We start from the raw sequence: 14,460 nt of genomic DNA, 5'->3' as shown, positions 1-14,460 counted from the left end.
AAAATTTGAATTTCCCGCCATGGCATCAACCGCAATCTTGGATAAATTTGGCAACAATCCAAGTTTACGAGATTTCTCATTGCAACACTTCCTTCATTTTTGATTGATAAACGTTGTAAAAACCTGCATTGTAACATACTGTGTGTGCTGTGAGATACTGCGTATTGTTCCCTAATGTTGCCTCCGCAATCGAATTCTCACGCCAACAAATGATTGAAACGCACCTGCCATTGACAGCCTACATCTAGGGATTTCCATAAAACGAAGTCATTCTGCTGTACATAGCTTCAGACTGTTACTTATAATTGTGTTCCGGTTTTTATTGTCTACAGTGATTTTCACATATAGCATAATCGAACAGCAGCGGATCTCTTCGCCAATTTAGGCGCAACACAATACATTGCCGGCCAGAGTGGCCGAGCAGTTCTAGGCGCTTCAGTCTGGAACCGCACGACCGCTACGGTCGCAGGTTCGAATCCTGCCTCGGGCATGGATGTGTGTGGTGTCCTTAAGTTAGGTAGGTTTAAGTAGTTCTAAGTTCTAGGGGACTGATGACCTCAGATGTTAAGTCCCATAGTGCTCAGAGCCATTTGAACCATTTGAACCACAATACATTTATTTACGTTTGGGTCAACTACTAGTGCCTGCATCAATCATCGATCCTCTATAGGTCTTCCTGCATTTCGCTAAAGTCTTTTGCTGTTGCAACCTTCCTATAGACAATGGCACTGTCTGCAAAAAGCCTCATATAACTTCCGATTTTATGCACTGCATCATTTAGATATACTGTAAACAGTTTATTCTCCCTTTGAGCGAAGCTGTCCCCTTCACTTTGGCATGTGACGTTTAAGAAGGTCCATCTCCGTAACACAGTGGTCACCACAGCTATCTACCATATGGGAGACCCAGGTTTGAAACTCGGTACTGCCACGATTTTTCTTACATGGGAGGAATGGTACACGCTGCACTCAGCCTCTTGCGTTCAACTGAAGAGCTCTCGCCCGATTAGTTGCTGATTACATGACCCTCCATACTCCATCCAATAACGCTATTAACAGGAGATAACACGGCGGTCAGTCGGTTCAACTGGCCCATCCAGGTGCAGAACGGAGAATTTTACCTATCTTAAAGTTACACTTAAAAGACTGGCGGTATCCATCTTTGAACCCTTTTTCACAATGTTGAGCAATATTTGAAAAATGATTTTTTAAAAAATAAAAACATGTTCTGCAAAACTGCAGAAAGGTGGGAATTTAAGGAGATGGGACGTGGATAAACAGCAAGAACCAGAGATTGTACAGAGTTTCAGGGAGAGCATAATGGGACAATTGACAGGAATGGGGGAAAGAAATACAGTAGAAGAAGAATGGGTAGCTTTAAGGGATGAAATAGTGAAGGTAGCAGAGGATCAAATAGCTAAAAAGACGAGGGCTAGTAGAAACCCTTGGGTAACAGAAGAAATATTGAATTTGATTGATGAAAGGAGAAAATATAAAAATGCAGTAAATAAAGCAGGCAAAAAGGAATACAAACGTCTCAAAAATGAGATCGACAGGAAGTGCAAAATGGCTAAGCAGGGATGGCTAGAGGACAAATGTAAGGATGTAGAGGCTTATCTCACTAGGGGTAAGATAGATACTGCCTACAGGAAAATTAAAGAGACCTTTGGAAAAAAGAGAACCAGTTGTATGAATATCAAGAGCTCAGATGGAAACCCAGTTCTAAGCAAAGAAGGGAAAGCAGAAAGGTGAAAGGAGTATATAGAGGGTCCATGCAAGGGCGATGTACTTGAGGATTAGATTAGATTAGATTAGATTAATACTTGTTCCATAGATCATGAATACGACACTTCGTAATGATGTGGAACGTGTCAGGTTAATGAAAGATGTCTGTACAAGAAATTACATTACACAAAATATTGCATGACACTAATGATTAAGTTTTTTTTTTTTATACTTACTTTATATCTAAAAATTCAGCCAATGAGTAGAAGGAGTTGTCATCTAGAAATTCTTTTAATTTATTTTTAAATGTTAGTTGGCTATCTGTCAGGCTTTTGATGCTGTTTGGTAGGTGCCCAAAGACTTTTGTGGCAGCATAATTTACCCCTTTCTGTGCCAAAGTCAGATTTAACCCTGCATAGTGAAGATCATCCTTTCTCCTGGTGTTATAGGTATGCACACTGCTATTACTTTTGAATTGGGTTGGATTATTATCAACAAATTTCATAAGGGAATATATATATACTGTGAGGTTACTGTGAGGATCCCTAGATCCTTAAATAGATGTCTGCAGGATGACCGTGGGTGGGCTCCAGCAATTATTCTGATTACACGTTTTTGTGCAATGAATACTTTTCTACTCAACGATGAATTACCCCAGAATATGATGCCATACGAAAGCAGTGAATGAAAGTAGGCATAGTAAGCTAATTTACTGAGATTCTTATCACCAAAATTTGCAATAACCCTAATAGCATACGTAGCTGAACTCAGACGTTTCAGCAGACCATCAATGTGTTGCTTCCAGTTTAACCTCTCATCAATGGACACACCTAAAAATTTTGAAAATTCTACCTTAGCTACAGACTTCTGTTCAAATTCTATATTTATTACTGGAGTTGCACCATTTACTGTACGGAACTGTATATACTGTGTTTTATCAAAATTGAAAGAGAGTCCGTTTGCTGAGAACCACTTAATAATTTTGTGAAAAACATCATTTACAATTACATCACTTAGTTCTTGGTTTTTGGATGTTATTACTATACTTGTATCATCAGCAAAAAGAACTAACTTTGCATCTTCATCAATGTGGAATGGTAAGTCATTAATGTATATCAAGAACAGTAAAGGACCTAAGACCGAACCCTGTGGGACCCCGTGCTTGATAGCACCCCAGTTTGAGGAATCAGTTGTTTTAACATTACACGAACCACTTATTTCAACTTTCTGCATTCTTCCAGTTAAGTATGAATTAAACCATTTGTGCACTGCCCCACTCAAACCATAATGATTTAGCTTATCTAAAAGAATTCCATGATTTACACAATCAAAGGCCTTTGAGAGATCACAAAAAATACCAATGGGTGATGTCCGGTTATTCAGAGCATTTAATATTTGATCAGTGAAAGCATATATAGCATTTTCTGTTGAAAAGCCTTTCTGAAAACCAAACTGACATTTTGTTAGTACTTTATTTTTACAAATATGGGAGGCTACTCTTGAATACATTACTTTCTCAAAAATTTTTGATAGAGCTGTCAGAAGAGAGATTGGGCGGTAGTTGTTGACATCCGACATATCCCCCTTTTTATGCAATGGTTTTACAATGGCATATTTCAGTCTATCAGGGAAAACACCCTGCTCCAAAGAGCTATTACATACGTGGCTGAGAATTCTACTTATCTGTGGGGAACAAGCTTTAAGTACTTTGCTGGAAATGCCATCAATTCCGTAAGAGCTTTTACTTTTCAGTTGAGTTTATTATTTTACTGATTTCAGAGGGAGAGGTTGGTGGAATTACAGCTGTTTCAAACTGTGCAGGTATGGCCTCTTCTATTAATAGCCTTGCCTCTTCTAGTGAAGATCTAGATCCTATTTTCTCCACAACATTTAAAAAATGATTATTCAAAATATTTTCAATTTCTGATTGTTTGTTAGTGCACTTGTCATTCAATTTTATTGCACTAAAGTCTTCCTGTGCTCTTGGTTGCCCTGTTTCCCTTTCAATAATATTCCAAATTGCTTTAATTTTATTATCAGAGTTACTGATCTCAGACATGATACACATGCTTCTGGACTTTTTAATAACTTTTCTTAGTACCGCACAATAGTTTTTATAATATTGAACAATTTCGGGGTCAGTACTCCATCTTGCTGTTAGATACAGTTCTCTTTTGCGGTTGCAAGATATTCTTATTCCTTTAGTTAGCCAAGGTTTTTTATATGTTTTCTTGGAATTATGTTTAACTATTTTCTTGGGAAAACAATTTTCAAATACCCTTAAAAATGTATTGTGAAATAAGTTATATTTCAAGTTTGCATCGGGTTCCTTATACACTTCATCCCAGTCTAGCTGCTGTAGGCTTTCCCTAAAGTTTGCAATATTTATATTGTTAATTGAACGCACTGCTTTGAAAGTCTGATTTATTATACTGCATGGAGCTATGTCATGTACTGTAACAAGCTGTGCACTATGATCTGAAAGACCATTCTCAACAGGATAAGCATTTATGTCCCTAAACTTATCTTGGTCTATAAAAAAGTTATCTATCAATGTACTGCTGTTCTTTGTTATCCGAGTAGGAAAATCAATGACGGAGCTCAAATTGAAAGAACTGAGTAATACTAAAAGGTCATTCTTCCTATTACACTCTTTCAGGGAATTAACATTGAAATCCCCACAAATGATAATTTGCTTCCCCCTGTCTGACAGATAGCACAACAAAGCATCCAAGTTTTCCAGAAATAGCTGGAAATTCCCTGAGGGGGACCTATACACTGTTACAATTATGAAAGTGCCATCCTTTAGTTTAAGTTCAGTGGCACATGCTTCCATATGTTGCTCTACACAAAATTTTTTAGTTTCTAAATTTTTTGCACTGTGGAAGCTTTTGACATATATGGCAACTCCTCCTCTCATCATATTATCTCTACTTACATGTGCAGCTAATTTGTACCCATTGATGCTAACCTTTTGCATATCAGTGACAATGTGATGCTCAGACAGGCATAGTATATCTATTACATTCTTGGTTTCTATATCTTCTAAACAAAGCAGAAGCTCATCAATTTTATTCTTCAAGCCCCCAATATTTTGATGAAATATAGTAACATTATTTTTCACTTTACTTTTGTGAGTATCTTGAACTTTTTTAACATTTTTAGTACTTGCCTGGCTGAGTTTCCCACTGGACACTGATCTTACACTAAAAAAGAGTTTCCACCATGAGATGTAGTTCCTCCCCCCTTTAAATTTCCTGCTATCAGCCCAGCCAGTTTACCCTTCCCTTTCCTGTTGAGGTGTAGGCCATGTCTAGTATAGTCCCACCTACAGAGTGAATCAACAGGAACCACACCAATGTGTGACCCTGCACCAGATCCAAGTAGCCGTTCCAACTCCAAATTAACTCTCCTGACAGAAGAGGTCAAATGAGGTCGGTCGTGGCGCTCCAGAACCGACACAAACCCAACACTGGTATGATTCGATGCCGATGCAATCTTTGCCAGGTCACACTTTATGCTGTACCCCGGATCTCTGTCAATACTGTTGCCCGGCCCACCCACAATAACCACGGTGTCTTCCTTAGTAAAACCTTTACATAGTGAACCTAAATCCTCTGTAACCTGCCCAAGTTCAGCACTAGGTTTGAAAAAACTTGTGACCTGGTAATCCAACCCTAATTCATCCTGCAGAAGTTGGCCCACACCCCTAGCATGCAAACTACCTAGCAACAAGACTTTCTTTCTCTTTGCAGACTTCCCTACATTCTTAATCAATTTGCTGCTGAAAGCTTGTTGAACCCTGTGTACATCTACTTCTGTGAGAGGCTCATCAGTTTCTGACTGAGGCAACAGGTCAAACCTATTGTTAAGGAAGCAGAAGAGGATGTAGATGAAGATGAAATGGGAGATATGATATCACGTGAAGAGTTTGACAGAGCACTGAAAGACCTGAGTCGAAACAAGGAACCCAGAGTAGACAACATTCCATTAGAACTACTGAAAACCTTGGGAGAGCCAGTCCTGACAAGGCACACCTACGATTCCCCTAGCTTTTGTAGAGTTAGAGAAATTTTTTGACAACGTTGATTGGAATACTCTCTTTCAAATTCTAAAGGTGGCAGGGGTAAAATACAGGGAGCGAAAGGCCACTTACAATTTGTACAGAAAGCAGATGGCACTTATAAGAGTCGAGGGACATGAAAGGGAAGCAGTGGTTGGGAAGGGAGTGAGACGGGGTTGTAGTCTATCCCCGATGTTATTCAATGTGTATATTGAGCAAGCAATAAAGGAAACTAAAGAAAAGTTCGGAGTAGGTGTTAAAATCCATGGAGAAGAAATAAAAACTTTGATGACATTGTAATTCTGTCAGAGACAGCAAAGGACTTGGAAGAGAAGTTGAACGGAATGGACTATGTCTTGAAAGGAGGGTATAAGATGAACATCAACAAAAACAAAACGAGGATAATGGAATGTAGTCGAATTAAGTCGGGTGATGCTGAGGGAATTAGATTAGGAAATGACACTCTTAAAGTAGTAAAGGAGTTTTGCTATTTGGGGAGCAAAATAACTGATCATGGTCGAAGTAGAGAGGATATAAAAATTAGACTGGCAATGGCAAGGAAAGCGTTTCTGAAGAAGAGAAATTTGTTAACATCGAGTATAGATTTAAGTGTCAGGAAGTCGTTTCTCAAAGTATTTGTATGGAGTGTAGCTATGTTTGGAAGTGAAACATGGACGATAAATAGTTTAGACAAGAAGAGAATAGAAGCTTTCGAAATGTGGTGCTACAGAAGAATGCTAAAGATTAGATGGGTTGATCACATAACTAATGAGAAGGTATTGAATAGAATTGGGGAGAAGAGGAGCTTGTGGCACAACTTGACTAGAAGAAGGGATCTGTTGGTAGGACATGTTCTGAGACATCGAGGGATCACCAATTTAGTATTGGAGGGTAAAAATCGTAGAGGGAGAGATGAATAAACCAAGCAGATTCACAAGGATGTAGGTTGCAGGAGGTACTGGGAGATGAAGAAGCTTGCAGAGGATAGAGTAGCATGGAGAGCTGCATCAAACCAGTCTCAGGACTGAAGACCACAACAACAACATGTGCTGTATCTGAGTCAGTACACATTAAGCATAGTTTTCTGTTCAAAATATATATCTTATATTATGGTTAAAACAGGAGCTAACTGTATACTGTGTGATTCCATGATGATGTGACGAAGTTTCAAGGATGATGGAAAAGGGTAAATGTATTGATTTCAGGTAAGGTATCCAAATTGCAACGATCGAGTCGGACGTTATAGGCAAAATCGTTCTGATACCTCTGACAATGGAACACATGTACCGGTATTTCTGTTGCTAAGCTTGTAAGGTAGGCGACTTTCACGGATGGTAATATGGAAGTAAGGCAGCAGTATTTTGCCTCCATACAGGTAATACAATACCAGTTTGTTTGCGTATTTTATTCGATATGAAATCGCCTCTGACGATGACTGATCGGATAATTGATCATTTGTTTGGTTGATACTGGGTAGCACCACGCATTGACTTTTTTTTCTGTAACGTTACATGCCTGGGAATCTATTTGAGACGGACGGTGGCAGCATGGATTAGTGACAGTTACTCGTTTCTAAGAAGGCGGCAACTGGCACAAAAGTAGTTTGCAAAAGTAGACGTGTCGTCTTCGCCCGAGAGGGATGTTTTTACTGCGCTATAGAAAACAGTGTGGAGGCAGCGCCTTTGTAACCCTACAGGCGATCTTCCTGTGGGGGGCTGGTGAAGTGAGGCCAACGCATTCTTGCCACTAAAAAACAGCTATAACATCTTACAAGAGAAGAAGCCATCCTTTTAGTACTAAAGTATGGTAGGAGGACGCAAACGGCGGACGCGGGTTAACCGTTCGCCGATCTTTCTCGTGATAACCACGAGCGACGTTTCCTGCCCAAAAAAACAGACAGTGAATTGGATTGGCAATGTCCTTAGTCGTAGGCGAAGTTTTAGTATTTGTAGAACAGTATGGGGTACCAACTGCAAACGACTGGCTGACAGCTTCAAGACTCATGTAGGGGGAGGCACTGCTTTTGTAACGGGTGCCAGGATTCGTAGTTGGGAGACCACACTCGGACGCCAGAGCACTGTCAGAAACCGGCGTCCGGCGTGAAGAGAGACTCTCCTGTGAGTGTTGAAAGAGGACACATCGCGAGGGAGTGACCTAGATACTACACCAGCAAGAGTGTCAGTGAAGACTCTTACTTTTAGAATTTACAAAGCATCAATTTTGCCACTAGGAGAGAGTTAAGTTGTTTCTCCGTAAGTGGTGTGACGATTCTTTGTGGTGCCTGAGGCATATTGATGTTGTTGTTGTTGTTGTGGTCTTCAGTCCTGAGACTGGTTTGATGCAGCTCTCCATGTTACTCTATCCCGTGCAAGATTCTTCATACTTTTGTATAAATGAATACTTGATTTGAGTTTCTGTTCCTGGCTTATGAATAAACAGACATCTCGTGCTCTGTCTCGTATTGAAGCAGTTTTAGCTCAGACGCTATATGACCTCCACAGTGCACACAGACTTCATAACTATAGTGCACGCACGTGCAAAATACCATAGGCGTTAGAGATAGAGATGGCAGGGCACATGTGGGGAGGGCGGTAGTGACGGTGGTCGCAGGCAGGTGCTGTAGAGGAAATGCCGAGTGCTGGAGGGGCAGTGCTGTTCTAAACTGAACCCTACACTCATATTTTTTGTAAATATTCTGTCGAGGAGCTCCTGGAAGAGCTAAAAAATTAAGCAAATTCCAGTGTTACATTGTTGATTTTCTTTATTTAAACTTACGACTTGTCACCTGAACATGTTTTTTTATATTTCATTTTATCTGTTTCTAATATCGTGTTATAATTTCATGTATTGAGTCGTTCCATGACCATGGAGACTTCTCCTTAATTTGGCCCCATGGAACAATAAATAAATAAATAAAATAAATAAATGGAGCCCCTTCATGTCCACACTTTGATCATTCAAAAAGCAGAGGTCACAGCACCTCTGCTTTGCTTAGTCTACAATAAGAATTCCACCGAAAATGCAGTCATTTATTTTCATCTGGCTTTTTCTCCATTTTCAACTTTCAGTTAAGTATCATGAGTGGAGAATTTTGAGTAAGACCTACACATTTCTCTTGTTGCCAGGTTAAAAGATGCTTCTTTTGCCAAAACTCAGCGGAGTTTACCACACACCTCACTAACATGTTGTACAGATGCAACTGCGAGAGAATTCTGAAATAGCAGTTCATTATGTTTATTAAGTGAGGAACTCGGGAAAAGTAAGGTCATCATCTTATGATAAAAAATCATCATTATAAAATAAATGTGTAATGACTTCATATATGTTGTTCCAACACCTACAGCATTTCTTATTTCACCAGCTACCGATCGCCCTTAAAAATTACATTCTTTGATCAAAAGAGTCTGTAGTTAGTGAATTAACATAGTAGATAATGAAGTTTTGCATGATAACCATGCGGCAGAATACTCTTCTCTTTGCATGCTATCATTTGCCAAAATGTCATTTCGATATCTCAAATCATTTATGAAATATGAGGAATGTTGTGGTTATTTCACTATGGTTTTATCGGTGGTGCAGTGCGATTGTAAATGAATCCACTATGTCGGATTGATGACGGATATATAAGCTAAACTTCGTATGCAGCAACATGCACTCATGCTCATAAATTAAGGATAATTGCAGAATGTGGTGCCACACAACGTGGCACAATACAAAACTGGCGCTAATAGCATAGGCACATAGGGAACACACACGACACATATCTGTAAGTCCACGGTATTGGTGCTAAGTTGGCAAAACTGTCCCGAAACACATCTCTACAAAACGCCACTGTTTCCTGTGCATGTGCTCGACATCTGAATGGGATATAATCACCATGCACACATATGCAGGTCGCACAATGGGTTGGCATACTCTGTATCAGGTGGTCGAGCAGTTGGTGGGGTATAGCCTACCACTCTTGAAACAGTACATGTCAGAGCTCCTGAAGTGTCGTAGGGGTTTGAAGACGTGCAGAAAAACGTCGACCAAGAGCATCCCAGACATGCTTGATGGAATTTAGGTCTGGAGAACAGGCAGGCCACTTCATTCACCTGATATCTTCTGCTTCAAGGTACTCCTCCATGATGGCAGCGTAGTGGGGCTGTGTGTTATCATCCATCAGGAGGAAGGTGGGACCCAATACACCCCTAAAAAGGCGGACATACTGGTGCAAAATAACATCCTGATACACCTGACCTGTTACAGTTCTTCTGTCAAAGACATGCAGGTGTGTACGTACACCAGTCATATCCCACCCCGCACCATCAAACCACGACCTCCATAGAGGGCCCTTTCAAGGACATTAAAGGGCTGGTATCTGGTTCCCGGTTCACGCCAAATAAAAACCCTGTGAGAATCACTGTTCAGACTATACCTGGACTCGTCCGTGAACATAACGTAGGACCACTGTTCCAATGACCATGTACTGTGTTCTTGACACCAGGCTTTATGGGCTCTCCTGTGACCAGGGGTCAGTGGAATGCAGCTTGCATGTCTCCGGGTGAATAAACCATGTCCGTTCGGTCGTTTGTAAAGTGTGTGTCTGGAGACAACTGTTCCAGTGGCTGCAGTAAGGTCCTGAGCAAGACTACCTACAGTACTCTGTGGCCGTCTGCAGGCACTGATGGTGAGATATCGGTCTTCGTGTGGTGTTGTACACTGTGGGGTTCCCGTACTGTAACGCCTGGACACGTTTGCTGTCTGATGGAATCGTTGCCATAATCTTGAGATCACACTTCCTGGCACACTGAGGGGCTGTGCTATGACCTGCTGTGTTTGACCAGCCTCCAGTCGAACTAGTTCTGCGCCCCTCATAACATCATCAATATGTGTTCTTTGAGCCATTTTCAACACACAGTCACCGTTAGCACGTCTGAAAACGTCTACACATTTACTCGCTGCACCATAGTCTGACATGCACCAACACACCTCTGTGTATGTGGACTGCTGCCAGTGCGACTGTGCGACGACTGCAGGTCAAATGCACCGCATGGTCATATCCCGAGGAGATTTCAACCTGCAAACCGCCCACCAGAGCGTTGTTTCACCATGTATCAGCATTATCCTTAATTTATGAGCATGAGTGTATTATGTAACTTGCACTAAACGAAAAATCATAGCGACTCCTAGTTTTCATTGCAAACTTTTTCGAATTTCGCGCAGGATCTTATTACCATGCACATATCACAATAACTATGACTATTAAAGAAATGACAGGCACATGATAATGACCTGACATATATAGCTACAACCAAAGCAAAAATGAACTTTTTTCACTGTATAGTTTCTGTAAAATCGTTTGAGAAAGATTTCAGGGCATGCACCTCGGTTCTGTCATCGCTGACCAGCCAAAAATGGTACACACACACGCACACACACACACACACACACACACACACACACACACACACACACACACACACACACAACTTAAAATCGAAACCATATTTGTATGCGTGCAAAAATTTAATTCAGGTAATTTTGCTACAATTTCGATAGGGGCTACAGAAATCAGTAAGTTAATATAATTTGTATATTTACATTCACAAAAACAGTGGTTAACTTCGAGAGTACAGAAATCAGTCAGTTGATGTGTTTAGTTTCACTAAAGTCCTACAAGATAATAGTGCGATTTAGGCAAAAATATTCATTTCACAAAAGAAAGTAAGACAAATGTATATCTGGTTCACACTCATACATCTTGTTTGCATGTGGTTAAGCAACTGTAAATATTAACCACAACTCACAGTAATTTAGTCACTGATGGAAATTGGCATCAAAAATTCACAGTTGCAGTACTAAACGGAAAAAATATCTACACTTGCCTCTATTGAATCCAATTTTGGCATATAAAGGAAAGAAGTACACAGATTTAAAACTTTTTGAGAATCAGCCTATGAAAAAAGTCCCCAAATTTCGATTAAAGTCGTTTCTCTTTAATAACTCCCTCTACACTATTAGAAATTATTGGAGAGAAACAAATAGTAAATTACAGCTGAAAAATGGCCACCATGTTGCTTTATAAACATATATTCTTATTGCCCATGGGATGTTTTGAATAACTGCCACCTTCTGCATATATGATGTTTATTTTCAGTATGATTTACAAAACTTGAAATGACACTAAAACACACAAACATGCATGTACATATTAAGTTACACTATCCATACGATGTGGGTGAACTATTCAGTAATTCAAAACTACCCTCCAAAGTTGTGCATTCAATTAATGACTCAACAATTATAAATTTCAGAGAAAATCTTCAGCAGTTAGACTGGGATGAGGTGTACAAGGAACCTGGTGCTAATTTAAAATATAACTTATTTCATGATACACTTGTAAGAGAATTTGAAAACTGTTTCCCCAAGAAAGTAGTTAAATCTAATTATAAGAAACCTTGCAAAAACCTTGGCTTACTAAAGAAGTAAAAATATCTTGTAACATAAAAGGGAACTATATCTAACAACAAGAAAGAGTAGTGACCCAAAAAAGCCAAATATTATAAAAACTACTGTGCTACATTAAGAAAGGTTATTAAAAAGTCCAGAGGCATATGCATCATGTCTGAGACTAATACATCTGATAACAAAATCAAAACAATTTGGAATATTATTAGTAGGGAGACAGGGCAACCAAGAGTACACGGCGATGGCATCACCATCGAAACAAATGCAAACTTGATAAACAACAAGCCAGAAGTCGAAAACATTTTGAATAATCATTTTTTAAATGTTATAGAGAAAATAGGATCTAAATGTTCATTAGAAGAAGCAAGGCAGTTAATGGAAGAGGCCATACCCACACCAATTGATACAATTGAAATTCCACTCACCCCTCCTTCTGAAATTAGGAAGATAATAAACTCCCTCAAGAATAAAAGCTCACATGGAATTGATGGCATTTCCAGCAGGATAATAAAAGCTTGTTCCCAAGACATACGTGGGATTCTTAGCCACATATGTAATCGCTCTCTGAGGCAGGGAATTTTCCCAGTTAGACTGAAGTATGCCATTGACTTTGGCACAGAAGGGGCTAAATTATGCTGCCACAAATGTCTTTGGTCACCTACCAAACAGCATCAAAAGCCTGACAGATAGTCAACCAACATTTAAAAATAAATTAAAAGAATTTCTAGATGACAACTCCTCCTACTCATTGGCTGAATTTTTAGATATAAATTAAGGGAGGGAAAAAACTAACTTAAGCATTAGTGTCATGCAATATTTTGTGTAATGTAATATCTTGTACAGACATCTTTCATTAACCTGACACGTTCCACATCATTACGAAGTGTCGTATTCATGATCTATGGAACAAGTATTAATCTAATCTAATCTAATCTATTGTTAAACCCTCCGCCACACACCGTCAGGTGGCTTGCGGAGTATAGATGTAGATGTAGATGTCTTCAAAATATTTGACAAGACCAAAAAATTCAGATTGTTCAAAATGTTTAATCATTATGATGCCATGTTTTACGCGATCTTGAGTAGCTTGAGATCCATATTCTGAGGGGAAGGCATGATAAAAGTCTCCTTCACTGTGACAATCGTGAATGACCGATCGCAATCTTACAGCTGGTACATTCTCTAAAGAGCCAGACATAAATTCCAACCTGTGCTCCAGTGACCAGTTAGGAGGAAAACAATGAGTGAATTGATGAAGCCATGCTTGTGGATGAATGTCGTTGCCATAATTCTTAAATGTTTTGAATTTACGTGTAGTAATGAACAGCTTATAGTCAAAATAATCATAACGGCGACTCGCATATTGGCCATTGTTACGTCGTGTCGGCAGTTCCATCTCAAAATTCGGTGCACGTTGCCAATTTCTTTCATAATTTCCGAAACGCCCTGTGTTATTATTTTGTGGCTTTTCCGTATTTCTAAGTCCCTCTTCCCGTTTTGGAGAGCGAGTCTCCTCTGAAATGGGTAATTCTTGTATCACTTGTGCCAACTGATCTTGTACTTCCCGGATTTCTCTTTTGTGTTGCGTATTAATTTGATTCTGATTTTGTTTGAAATTCCTAATTTGTTCGTACTCTTCTCTGTGAGTAAAGACTACCGGTCTTGTGTCACCCAGATTATCATCTACCTACGTAGATAAATTATTTAGCTGATCAAAAAGTTCGACTACTTTCTCTGATAAAAAAACTAATTTCCTCCATGTGTCTTTCTGAACCAATTTTCAGAGTATCTACTGTGTCCTTTAAGTTTTCCTGAGTTTTTGCAATTTGCAGAACCAAATTGGTAGATGCAACTGAGTCAATTTTAGCCCGCAAGGTCTCGTGATTTTCATGAACAATAGTTTGTAGCTCTTTTACAGCTGCTTCGTGATTCTGTAATGCATTTTAATGACGCAATTAAAATAAGTTGAAAATGCTCACAAATTTGTGTTTTAACGTCATTATTTGTTTAGCTAATAAGATTTATGTTGTAGAATAATTCTAATACTAAGCTACATTCACTACAATGAGGAATGCTGTTATCATCAAATATAATTTGCATTAATAATATGTTATTTACTTTGTAAAGATGTTTAGAGATTATTTCTTCTGTTCTGTTTCAATGCTCATGTGTAAAATTAATGTTTCGTAAACTATTCTCATTATTTTATTTATTTACTTATAT

Source organism: Schistocerca gregaria, chromosome 5 (genome assembly GCF_023897955.1).
Source record: "Schistocerca gregaria isolate iqSchGreg1 chromosome 5, iqSchGreg1.2, whole genome shotgun sequence".
NCBI lineage: Eukaryota > Metazoa > Arthropoda > Insecta > Orthoptera > Acrididae > Schistocerca > Schistocerca gregaria.
This window is presented reverse-complemented; position numbering follows the sequence as displayed.